Genomic DNA, 11,432 nt, shown 5'->3' on the forward strand with positions numbered 1-11,432 from the left:
GTCTGGATGATTCTATGTCATTAGCCATTCAAGTTGATCGGCGTTTACGTGAACGTAAGACTACACGGGAGGCGCTGCCACCTTTTGAACAAACGTCTGAACCTATGCAATGTGTTGGGGTTTTGTCTAGGGCACAACGTCAGGAGTTTAGAAGGCGTAATAAGCTGTGTTTTTTCTGTGGAGGCGACTCTCATACTATTTCTGTCTGCCCTAAACGAGAGAAATATTTTGCACACACATTTGCTGTGGGCAGTGTACAACCTAAGTTCCTTTTGGCAATTACTCTGATCTGCTCCTTATCCACGTTTTCTACTAAGGCTTTCGTGGATTCAGGAGCAGCACTGAATCTGATGGATTTGGACTTTGCTAAACGTTGTGGTTTTTCCATGACGCCTCTGCAGATGCCTATTCCTTTAAGGGGTATTGATGCTACTCCTTTGGCGGAGAATAAACCTCAGTTTTGGACCCAGGTGATAATGTGAGTTGCCCCAGACCACAAAGAAAATTGTAAATTTTTGGTGCTGCATAATTTGCATGATACTATTGTTCTGGGTTTTCCCTGGTTGCAAACTCATAATCCAGGTTTAGATTGGAAATCTGGGTCTGTGGTGAGTTGTGGTTGTCAGTGTGCTCTTACGGACACTCCTGTTTTCTCCACCTCTCCTCAGTCTCATGACATTCCGGATTATCTAGCCGATTTTTCTGATGTATATAGTGAGAGTCAGTCTGCGTCTTTGCCTCCTCATAGGAGTTATAACTGTGCAATTGAGTTGATGCCTGGGTGTAAATTTCCCAAGGGTCGGCTGTTCAACTTCTCAGTACCCGAGCATGATGCTATGTGGTCCTATAATAAGGAGTTGTTGGAGAAGGGTCATATTAGACCATCCTCGTCACCTTTAGGTGCTGTTTTTTATATTGTGGCCAAGAAAGATGGTTCAGTAAGACCGTGTATTGATTATCGTTCCCTTAACAAGATGACTGTTAAATATCAGTACCCGTTACCTCTGATGTCTGATTTATTCTCCAGAGTTAAGAGTGCCTGCTGGTTTACTAAGCTTGACCTCAGGGGGCGTATAATCTTATTCGCATCAAACACGGGGATGAATGGAAGACGGCGTTTAATACTCCGGAGGGACATTTTGAGTACCTGGTGATCCCTTTTGGGCTCACTAATGCCCTTTCTGTCTTCCAGTCCATTATGAATGATATTTTCTGTGACTTTGTGCGTAAGTTTTTGATCATCTATCTGGATGATATTTTGATCTTTTCTAGTGATTGGGATTCTCATGTGGAACACGTCCAGACTGTGTTCCGGATTTTGAGGGAGAATTCCCTGTTTGTTAAGGGATCGAAATGCCTCTTTGGTGTACAGAGGATTTCATTTTTGGGATTTATCTTGTCTCCATCGACTATTGAAATGGACCCGGCCAAGGTACAGGCCATTTTTGATTGGGTTCAGCCTACTTCTTTGAAGGCCCTCCAGAAGTTTTTGGGTTTTGCCAATTTCTATCGTAAATTTATTGGTAATTTTTCTGGTATTGTCAAACCACTGACTCATCTGACCAAGAAGGGCGCTGATGTGCCGAATTGGTCTCCTGAGGCTGTCTCAGCATTTCAGGAGCTTAAGCGGAGATTTACTTCAGCTCCAGTTTTACGGCAACCTGATGTCTCACTTCCATTTCAGGTGGAGGTAGATGCTTCAGAGATTGGTGCAGGAGCTGTTTTGTCCCAAAAAGACCCTGTGACTTCTACGATGAATCCCTGTGCTTTCTTTTCTCGAAAGTTCTCCCCATCTGAATGCAACTATGACGTGGGGAATCGGGAATTGTTGGCCATGAAATGGGCATTTGAGGAGTGGAGACATTGGTTGGAGGGAGCTAGACATCAAGTTGTGGTCATCACCGATCACAAAAATTTGATTTATCTGGCGTCAGCCAAATGCTTGAATCTTAGGCAGGCTAGATGGACCTTGTTTTTCACGCGTTTTAATTTTGTGGTCTCTTTTCTTCCGGGCACTAAGAATGTTAAGGCAGACGCCCTTTCTAGGAGTTTCTTTGCTGATTCTCTTAATGTGACCGAGCTTACTACCATCCTAGGTGAGGGGGTAGTTCTTTCTGCCATTTTGCCCGATTTGAGACGCGCCCTGGAGGAATTTCAGGAGGATAAACCTGAGCGTTGCGCTATGGAAAAATTGTATGTTCCTGACCAGTGGAGAAAGAGAGTGATGTCTGAAATTCATTGCTCCGCATTGGCTGGTCATCCAGGTATTTTTGGTTCCAGAGATTTGGTGAGTTTGTCTTTTTGGTGGCCTGCCTTATCTCGTGACGTTAGGAATTTTGTACAGTCCTGTGGGACTTGTTCTCGGTCTAAACCCTGTTCTCGTTCTAGTGGGTTGCTGATGCCCCTGCCGGTGCCCAAGAGGCCATGGACCCATATCACAATGGATTTTATTTCTGATCTTCCTGTCTCTCAGAGAATGACTGTTATCTGGGTGATATGTGATAGATTTTCGAAGATGGTCCATCTTGTACCACTCCCAAAATTGCCATCTTCCGCTGAGTTGGTGCCCTTGTTTTTACAACAGGTGGTTTGGTTACATGGGATTCCTGAGAACATTGTGTCCGACAGAGGAGTCCAGTTTGTTTCCAGATTCTGGAAAGCCTTTTGTTCCAATCTGGGAATTCAGTTATCGTTCTCCTCCGCGTTTCATCCCCAGACCAATGGACAGACTGAGAGAACAAACCAGACCTTGGAGTCTTATTTAAGATGTTTTATATCTGCTGATCAGGATGATTGGGTCTCATTTTTGCCCTTGGCCGAATTCGCACTGAATAATACAGCTAGTTCTGCCACTTTGATGTCACCCTTTTTCTGTATTTTTGGGTTTCATCCTCGATTCTCTTCAGGGCAAGTGGAATCTTCGTCTTGCCCAGGTGTGGACACTGTGGTTGAGGGAATGCAGAAAATATGGGACCAAGTGGTGCATAAGTTGTCACTCTCTCAGGAAAAGGCCCGATTTTCCAACTGGCATAGGACCATTGGTCCCCGGTTTAAAGTGGGTGATATTGTTTGGTTGTCGTCTAAGAATATTCCTATGAAGGTTGCATCTCCAAAATTTAAGCCAAGATTTATTGGACCTTATAAGATTTTGGAGATTCTTAATCCTGTTTCTTTTCGATTGGCTCTTCCAGTTATGTTCAAGATCCATAACGTATTTCACAAGTCTCTGTTGAAGAGGTTTGTTGAGCCAGTGATTCCTATGGCAGGACCTCCTGACCCTGTGTTGGTTGAAGGCAATATGGAATATGAGGTAGAGAAAATTTTGGATTCTTGTTTGGTTAGACGGAGACTCCAGTATTTGGTCAAATGAAAGGGTTATGGCCAGGAGGATAATTCTTGGGTCTCGGCCTCTGATATTCATGCCAATAGATTGGTTCGTGCTTTTCACCGGGCCCATCCTGATCGGCCTGGTGGCGTGGATGAGGGTTCGGTGACCCTTCCTCAAGGGGGGGAGTACTGTTGTGAGTTCATTTTCCGGTCCACCAGTGAGTTCTCCTTCCAGGCTCCCTCTGGTGGTAACTGTAGGTAGTGAGGCTGATTTAATCAGTAGACATCTGCCACCTGATAATGAGGATGACGATTGGACCTCAGGAATCTCAGACTGGATTTAAGACAGCCGACGCCCTAGTCTGGTGCTGGTGATTCCTTCTGGCTTGTCAGGTCTTGGTTTTCAGCTCTGTTCCAGTCATCTAAAGCTAAGTTTTTCTGCTAATGTTCACACTTGATTTTGTTGGTCTATTCAGTTTTTTGTGTGGTCAGCCAGCCCCGGCTGGGGCTGCGCTAAATTTCCACTCTTATTTATCTGTATTTGCCAATTTGCTTTTTGTCCCTTATTAGATTGGCCTCTTTTTGCTCTGTCTCAGAATATTTCAGAGTGCTGATATAGTAGGACAAGTCTAGTGATTTCAGGGTTAATTTTGCTATCAGAAGTGTTGGACTTTATTTTTGTAGGGTTTTTTGCAGATTGCAGACAGTGTCTTTCCTTTCCTATCCTTTCTAGTTAGTTTGGGCCCCATCGTTTGCTCAGCCTATTTTCCTGCCTGTGTTTGTGCTTTCATCTAGTTTCACCGTCAGTACATGTGTGGGGGCTGTCTTTCCTTTGGGGTCTGCTCTGGGGCAGTTAGTTTTCCCCTTTTCTTGCTTCATGCTTATTTAGTCCTCCGGCTGTGACAAAGCGTCTATGACCATTGTAGATACGCTCCACGGCTGCTGCTAGTTGTGTGGTTAGGATCAGGGATCTGCAATCTGCATAGTTACCAACCTCTCTGGTTTTCTGTGACTTAGCTTGTTTTGTTTTTTTTCTCCTCGGTGACCCATTCATAACAGGTACCCAGTCATCCGGGGCCTTGTGGCAGAAGGTCACAACAGAGAGAGAATGCAGGGCAGCTTCAATAAGTGGCAGCTAACTACATAGGCTGATGCCCTTTTGTCTGGGGCGAAACGGAAAGGAGAACTGCTGAAGATAGTCAGGCTGACCGGAAGGAATGCTGCAGTACCGAATGAGTTGGTATGACCTTGGAGCATTCTGAAAGAAGTGAGGGAAAGCACAGGAAAGGCAAAGAGTGTACTCTGTAATGATCCCTGTGATGTAACTGTGACTGATACGGGCGTATTGAGAATGAAACCAAGTAAACTTGTTTATGTTAAATTGGAACTGGACTCTGTCTTTCTTTGTATGATTCTGACAAGAAGCAGACCTCAGCATATCAGAGAACATCCGGATGGTTCAAAAAATGGAATGAAAGGTGTGCCGCAAAGGGGACATTGTATTTATGTGGCAGGAGGCCAGGGTGGGATTGAGCAATCTTTGTCAGCCACGACTACGGTCCTGGCATCCCTCACACTTAAACTGTATAGGAGAGAGAGAGGACCTTGCTGACCATAACAGCTTACACTCTACAGGAGAGAGATAATTACCCAATAACTCTGGAGATGGAAAATGGCTGTTCCAGATAAACTATGTGTCATGCTCATGCCCTGACTGATGGGCGTGAGCCAGGGGGTTGTGGCCCCACTATGCCATAAACCAGACTACCCTGGAAGGGGCGTGACTATGACAGCTGCCTTGGTTTTTACTGGAGCCTCTGATGGTGAGGTCAGGCTTGTGCGGCAGGCAGCTGCCAGGTGCCACTCCAGGGTGGTGTCTGGCAGTGGCTGCTGATCCCTCTTGGGGAGACGGTGTCATGGCTGAGACACTGGCAGGCGAGCATGGCTGAGACACTGGCAGGCGGGCACGGCTGAGACACAGGGCAAGTGGGGACGGCTTAGACACAGGGTAAGCGGGTACGGCCGAGACACAGGGCAAGCGGGTATGGCTGAGACATGGGGCAGGCAGGCACGGCTGAGACATGGGGCAGGCAGGCATGGCTGAGACGCATGGCAGGCAGGTGTGGTGTATGAAGGAACAGGTAGAGACCTGCTCACACAGCGGGTGCTAGTACTGGTACAGACAGGAAAGAGTGGAGTATGACGGAACAGGTTTGGACCTGTTCACACAGAAGGAGCAGGTACGGGTACTAACAGAAAGAGTGGAGTATGACGGAACAAGTTTGGACCTGTACACACAGGAGGACAACCACAAGGCTGTGGAGAAGAGTAGTAGAGTAGCAAGAGGTTGTGCAGCAGCAGAACTAGAACCAAGCAGAACCACAAGAGTGCAGAGCACATGGAGAGCCTAAAGAGTATAGAGCAGGCAGAGTCGCAAGAGAGCGGAGCACGAGCAGAGTCTGCGGAGAAGAGTAGTAGAGCAGCAAGAGGTTCTGCAGCAGCAGAACCAGAACCAAGCAGAACCGCAAAAGTATGGAGCACAGGCAGAGCCTAAAGAGTACAGAGCAGGCAGCATTGCAAAAGAGCAGAGCATGAACAGAGCCGCAATAGTGCGGAACACAAGCAGACAGGGAGGACACAAGGAAAGACACAGCAGGGAAAAAAGCCAAAGAAAAGGAGACAGACAAAGGTAGGACAGAGTTCAGATAGGGCAACAGTATGAGACAGGGCCAAGGACACAGGGACCATAGTTCACACAGGTACAAAGCAAGACTAGAGCAAAGACTCAGAGACCAGGATATTCTGCCTTCTGGAGGGCAAACAGACAAGTACCAAGCAAAGCAAGGCGTAATGCCTCCAGAGAAGGAGGAACACAGAGCAAGACCTGGCAGCTCAGTAGCAAGACACTAACTGAGTAAACACATTTCACAGGCCAGGTTCCACTGAGTGGAGCGGCCCTAAATACTGGAGGGCTCGTGGTAATTGGTCAGGGACACATTAGACAGGTGCACCCTGACTCCATAAGAACCAGAGAGTTCTGGTGCCGACCCCTATGCACACAGCCAGGAAACATACACAGAACAGATAGGAGACAAGTGGAACAGAGCATGGAGCTGGCCGCAGACAGAAATCACAGCATGACCTGGAGCAGTGAGTAAGTTGGTGTGCGGGGGGATGGGAGGCCATGCAGTGATGCCAGCAGTGTTGTTACACTGTGCTCCACTGGTAACCACTACTCTGTGATGGCCAAGGTACTAACCGCCACTTACAATGCAAGATATGATAGTTTGTAACATGTCATAGCTGCAATGTATTATGGGAAAGACTGAGTAACCATGCAAAAAGACATTAGCCCGTCGCTGATTCTTCAGAAGTGTGGGAAATATTTCTGGGCAATTTTTTTTTTTTTTTTTTGCGACTCGAATCTCAAAATGTTCAAATTTGCGTGAAACCGACAATTTCAGGAAATTCAACTCAAACTCCATCTTTTGCTGATCAATGTGTTCATCTGTAATATTAACTTTACAATATATAGAATTTGCATTTTTGCGAATACTACCTTCTGGGATATGCTGTTAAGATTAGACTTTAATCAAATTAATTAGCCCAGAGTGTTTTCATTGAGACAAGAATATTTATTTAGTGACAATATATCAACAGAATAACTCTGGATATCACATTTTATAGTAATAAGCAAACTTGGCTATTTTATTTCTGATGTGATAATTCAGTTACTTCTTCACACATTTATTGTCTTGATGTGGATGATGTGGATGATGTGGATGACCATGAGGACCCGCCTTTGTGTGCTCTGCAGAAGAAACATAGTCAGACAATTATCACTTACAATTTTTAAGTCACTTTTCTTTTTTTCTGTCTTGTGTTATTGGCTGATGCTTTTGCGACAAATTCTTTAAAGTAGCGCATGTTCCACTGAAATGTAACTAAACTTGCTCCCCGAATGTCAGGCGTATATAAAATCACTCCCAGGGGGAGGAGACAAGAGTACATTTGTGCCAATATGTTTGTACTTTTTAAAAAGTTCTAATAATTCAGTCATTATCATCTAAAAACCCCAATCACAGTAGTTAACAAAAAGAAAAAAACAGGCAAACAAATCTAAAACAGACACTGAAAAAAGAGCAAATTAAAAGAATAAGTCGCAAATAAAAGAGCTTGCAAAAACACCAAAAACTAGACAAAAAAGGGCAAATGCATTAAAAATTGGGCTCACATATTTCCTATAACTGGAAAGAAATAGTGGGTCCATTTTATATGATGGTTGAGCATTCGCTTTGGACAATCTGACTACATTGTGTGTATATTGTGTGTATGTCTACCAGCTATACAGCAACATTAATTCCACTAATAATATCTAATTACTAAAGAAACCTCCTTTCAGATAGGTTAAATGGTCATAATTTCATGAGCCACTTGGGTTGATTGCACAGCCAAAACTACAAGAAGCATTAAATTCCAGCCTAAAAATCTTATTTTTTTAATATCATGATGAAAAATAATTATGCAGGATTTTAAAATGTTTGTCTCATATTTTCCCTTGTGGGGCAGAACATCTGGGTTTTGCGCATACTGGATGAGGCTTGGGAGCTAAATTATAAAAATCAAGTATTATAAATATTCAGAGTAGAACTTTTCTTATGTTTTATATTGTATTTCTTTCACTTTGTTAAATGGTATTTAATAGTTTATAACAACATAAAATATATTTAGTTTTATAAATGTTCAGTGTATTACCTTCTGTAGAGGGGCATTTCGACTCTACATGCACTGGCTTTGGATGGCAACCTGAGAAAATAAATATGTATGTTTTTTTAATACCAAAGTATTTAAAATCTAAAGTAAAAAAACAATTAATAAACTGAATGAGTGAATTATTTTTCAGTTTTAAAAAGATAATAATTGAAGGTGTCTTGTATTATTTTGTCCATTCTAAGGGCTCATGCACACATTTGTAAAAATCTTTTAAATGGATAGGACTTGTCCCCATGCTATTCTATGGGGCAGTGTATATATCTGATTTTTTTCCTGTGATCAAATCACAGCATGCACGAGTTGCACGTAATTATCAGATCGCATTTGGTCATTCATGTTTTGGGTCCGTGGAAAAAAAATCGTATCACACTCGAGTGCGGTAACATTTTCACACAATGACAGAACTGAGAAGATAAACATTTTCTATCATTCTCCACATCCAAAAAAACTGGATCACTCTCTGATCACACTGTGATTTAACTCTTATTAGTGATTTATCAGAGTGTAGTTAGAATAATTGAACCGACTTTCTAGGGTTTGACCCTAAAAGTTGTGATTTTTTTTCTTTTTACTTAAATTCATATACTTGGGGCTAAAAATGATTTTTTGCAAACGGGATTTATTACAAATTTTGCACCATTTGCTTTCCTGCACAGTCAACTTTATTGTGGCCTGAGGCCATGCGTAAGCTGAGAGGAGCTCAGAAAAAGAAAGATAAAAGAGTCATAGCCTCTCTTTTCATCTAATCTGAAAGCACTCACAAGCAAATTCATAGTTAATTAATTCTGCAGCCACAAATAGACAGTGCAACACATAGACATAGATGGTAAATGGAGCAAAATTTTCAACAAAATCCGATTTTAATAATACATTTTAGCCCTAAATGCACACATTTAAGTAAAAAGAAAATTTGTCCCCAAAGGTGGACAACCCATTTAACTTTATGCCAAGGAGTTTAGACTTTTCTTTTACTTTTGTTAAAGAGAATTAAGATTCTAACTAGTGATGAGTGAGTATACTCGTTGCTTTGGTGTCCTCCGAGTATTTTGGCGTGCTCGGAGATTTAGTTTTCGTTACCTCAGCTGCATGATTTGCGGCCGCTGGCCAGCCTGAATACATGTGGAGATTCCCTAACAAACAGGAAATCCCCACATGTATTCAAGCTGTCCAGCAGCCGCAAATCATGCAGCTGAGGCGACGAAAACTAAATCTCCGAGCACACCAAAATACTTGGAGGTCACCTGAGCATGCTCGCAAAAACCCGCGCAATGGGTATGCTCAGTCATCACTAATTCTAACTAGTGATGAGCGAGTATACTCATTGTTCGGGTTTCCCCGAGCATGCTCGTGTGGTCTCCCTTAATAGTTAAAGGGAACCCATCACATTCCAAAATCCTATTAACCTAGATTTATAGGGTTAATCTGCAGGTTAATAGCTTTCCAAAGGTGGCAGTCTGCTTCACTGAGAGGAAATTAACTTTATTCCTTCCGGCAGCCTCCAGCTTTCAGTGATAAAGGTACAGCTTCAGTCACAGCTCAGTACATAGTGAGCGGCAGCTGTAACCACACCCTGGCACTGGCAGCCAGCTCTCCATTACATGAGTACAGAGCTGGCTGTCAGTGAGTGCCAATGGCGTTGTTATAGAGAATTCAAGATCAGCAGAAAAAAAACAAAAACAGCCAAGATTAGGGTCTGCCATATGCAAAATTTGGGGGTTTTGTCAACACCAATTGAAATGTGGGCAGTTTTCTATTTAACCACTCTTCCCAAATAAATTCCTTGGAGCACATATTGTCAATAGCTTAGAAATAACTGAGACCATTCCTAAATCTGTATAAAATAATTTGTACAAGTTATAAGTGCGAATGTGTAGCACAGTTTAATTTAATGGGGCTTTCTGTCCCAGCGAAAACTTTCAGCAAGCAGGGAAGCTAAGAGAATACTGTGTGCAAAATGCATACTGTTAGTATTCGGCTTTGTTGAGTGTTCATCACATAAGAAAAAGTATGCAAATCACAAGAAAAAATGTCCCTTAGTACAATGTGATATGACTGGCATTGAAATGAATTTCCTATCAAGTAAATTGACTTAAGTGCAAATACTAAACACAACGTATAGACAAAAATATCTCTTAATTCTGGAAGAGCAGCTGAGACTTTCTGATCTATCCCTAGACATATCCTCTAAGTATTTGGAAATAGTCATGGCAGTTTTTTATGGAATATATATATTTTTATGCTTTAGCTCCTCATGTTTCTTATTTCTGTTCACTAACAATTTCCCAAATATTTTTAGACTAATCAGTCATATTCTTGATTCCTTGTAAAAACATAACATGTGTGTAGAATGTATGAGATACTTACTTTCCTGGCTTTCCCTTGGAGGTGGGGAAGACTCTGGGCAATTCTTCAGTTGTCCCTTTATACCAGACATGGTTCTCTAGAATAGTAAGAGGTGTTAAATATTAGAGAAAATTGACTACAAAGTATCTCTCTTTGTGAATGTTTGGTTTCTTTAAGCTCAGTGGCTTTTTATATGCTCGAAAATCCATCAAACCAGTTTTTTAAGATTTTTCTTGAGCTTTACATATAGCTTAGTCAGAGACCCTGTTTAGGGTGTTGCTTCTGTCATTCAAAGATAACAATGCAACATTTCTTTCTCTATGAGGTAAAATTGCATATATGTCATATTACCTTTATAGAAAACTGCCAAACCCACACAAAAATATTTATGAATGACAACAACAGGTGAAAAGGGAGCACTGCCCAACAAACCTGTGGATGTTTTGAAATGTTAAGTGGAACTTTAGTCATGGGATATAGAAAATAAAGAACTCCATCATGCAAATCATGTCATTTTAAAATGTTTTTATTATTTTTTCAGGTAGTTAGCAACTTTAAAAGAAAGATGGGTTCAGGGGATTGCTGCCAAATTTTAGCCAGGTGGGCAAGCACAAAGCAGTGGCCCATGAGTAGCAGCCCATTCTTAATTTATTTTTGGGTTAGAGTTGGAGTTAGAATTGAGATGTTTCAACTGTTTAGGCACATCACGGGGTCTCTGAACGCAACATGGCGCCACGATTTATTCCAGCCAATTTTGCGTTCAAAAAGTCAAACAGTGCTTCCTCCATTCTGAGCCCCGACGTGTGCCCAAACAGTGGTTTACCCCCACATATGGGGTATCAGCGTACTCAGGAAAAATTGCACAACAACTTTCAGGGTCTAATTTTTCCTGTTACCCTTGGGAAAATAAAAAATTGGGGGCTAAAAAAATGATTTTTGTGAAAAAAATGATTTTTTATTTTCACGGCTCTGCATTATAAACTTCTGTG

At 42.2% G+C, this 11,432-nt stretch overlaps 1 long non-coding RNA gene across 1 annotated transcript; it reads right to left on the minus strand.

Annotated features, from left to right (window-relative positions):
* Nucleotides 1-6,979: 6,979 nt before the first annotated feature.
* On the minus strand, nt 6,980-10,585 carry LOC141088750 (uncharacterized). Its single transcript, XR_012232045.1, has 3 exons — nt 10,465-10,585; nt 8,083-8,133; nt 6,980-7,138 (listed from the first exon to the last, which is right to left on the minus strand). It is a non-coding gene; the product is annotated as an uncharacterized lncRNA (long non-coding RNA).
* Nucleotides 10,586-11,432: the final 847 nt, after the last annotated feature.

Source organism: Dendrobates tinctorius, unplaced genomic scaffold, assembly GCF_039654945.1.
Source record: "Dendrobates tinctorius isolate UK_male_01 unplaced genomic scaffold, ASM3965494v1 ptg000040l, whole genome shotgun sequence".
Classification (NCBI taxonomy): domain Eukaryota; kingdom Metazoa; phylum Chordata; class Amphibia; order Anura; family Dendrobatidae; genus Dendrobates; species Dendrobates tinctorius.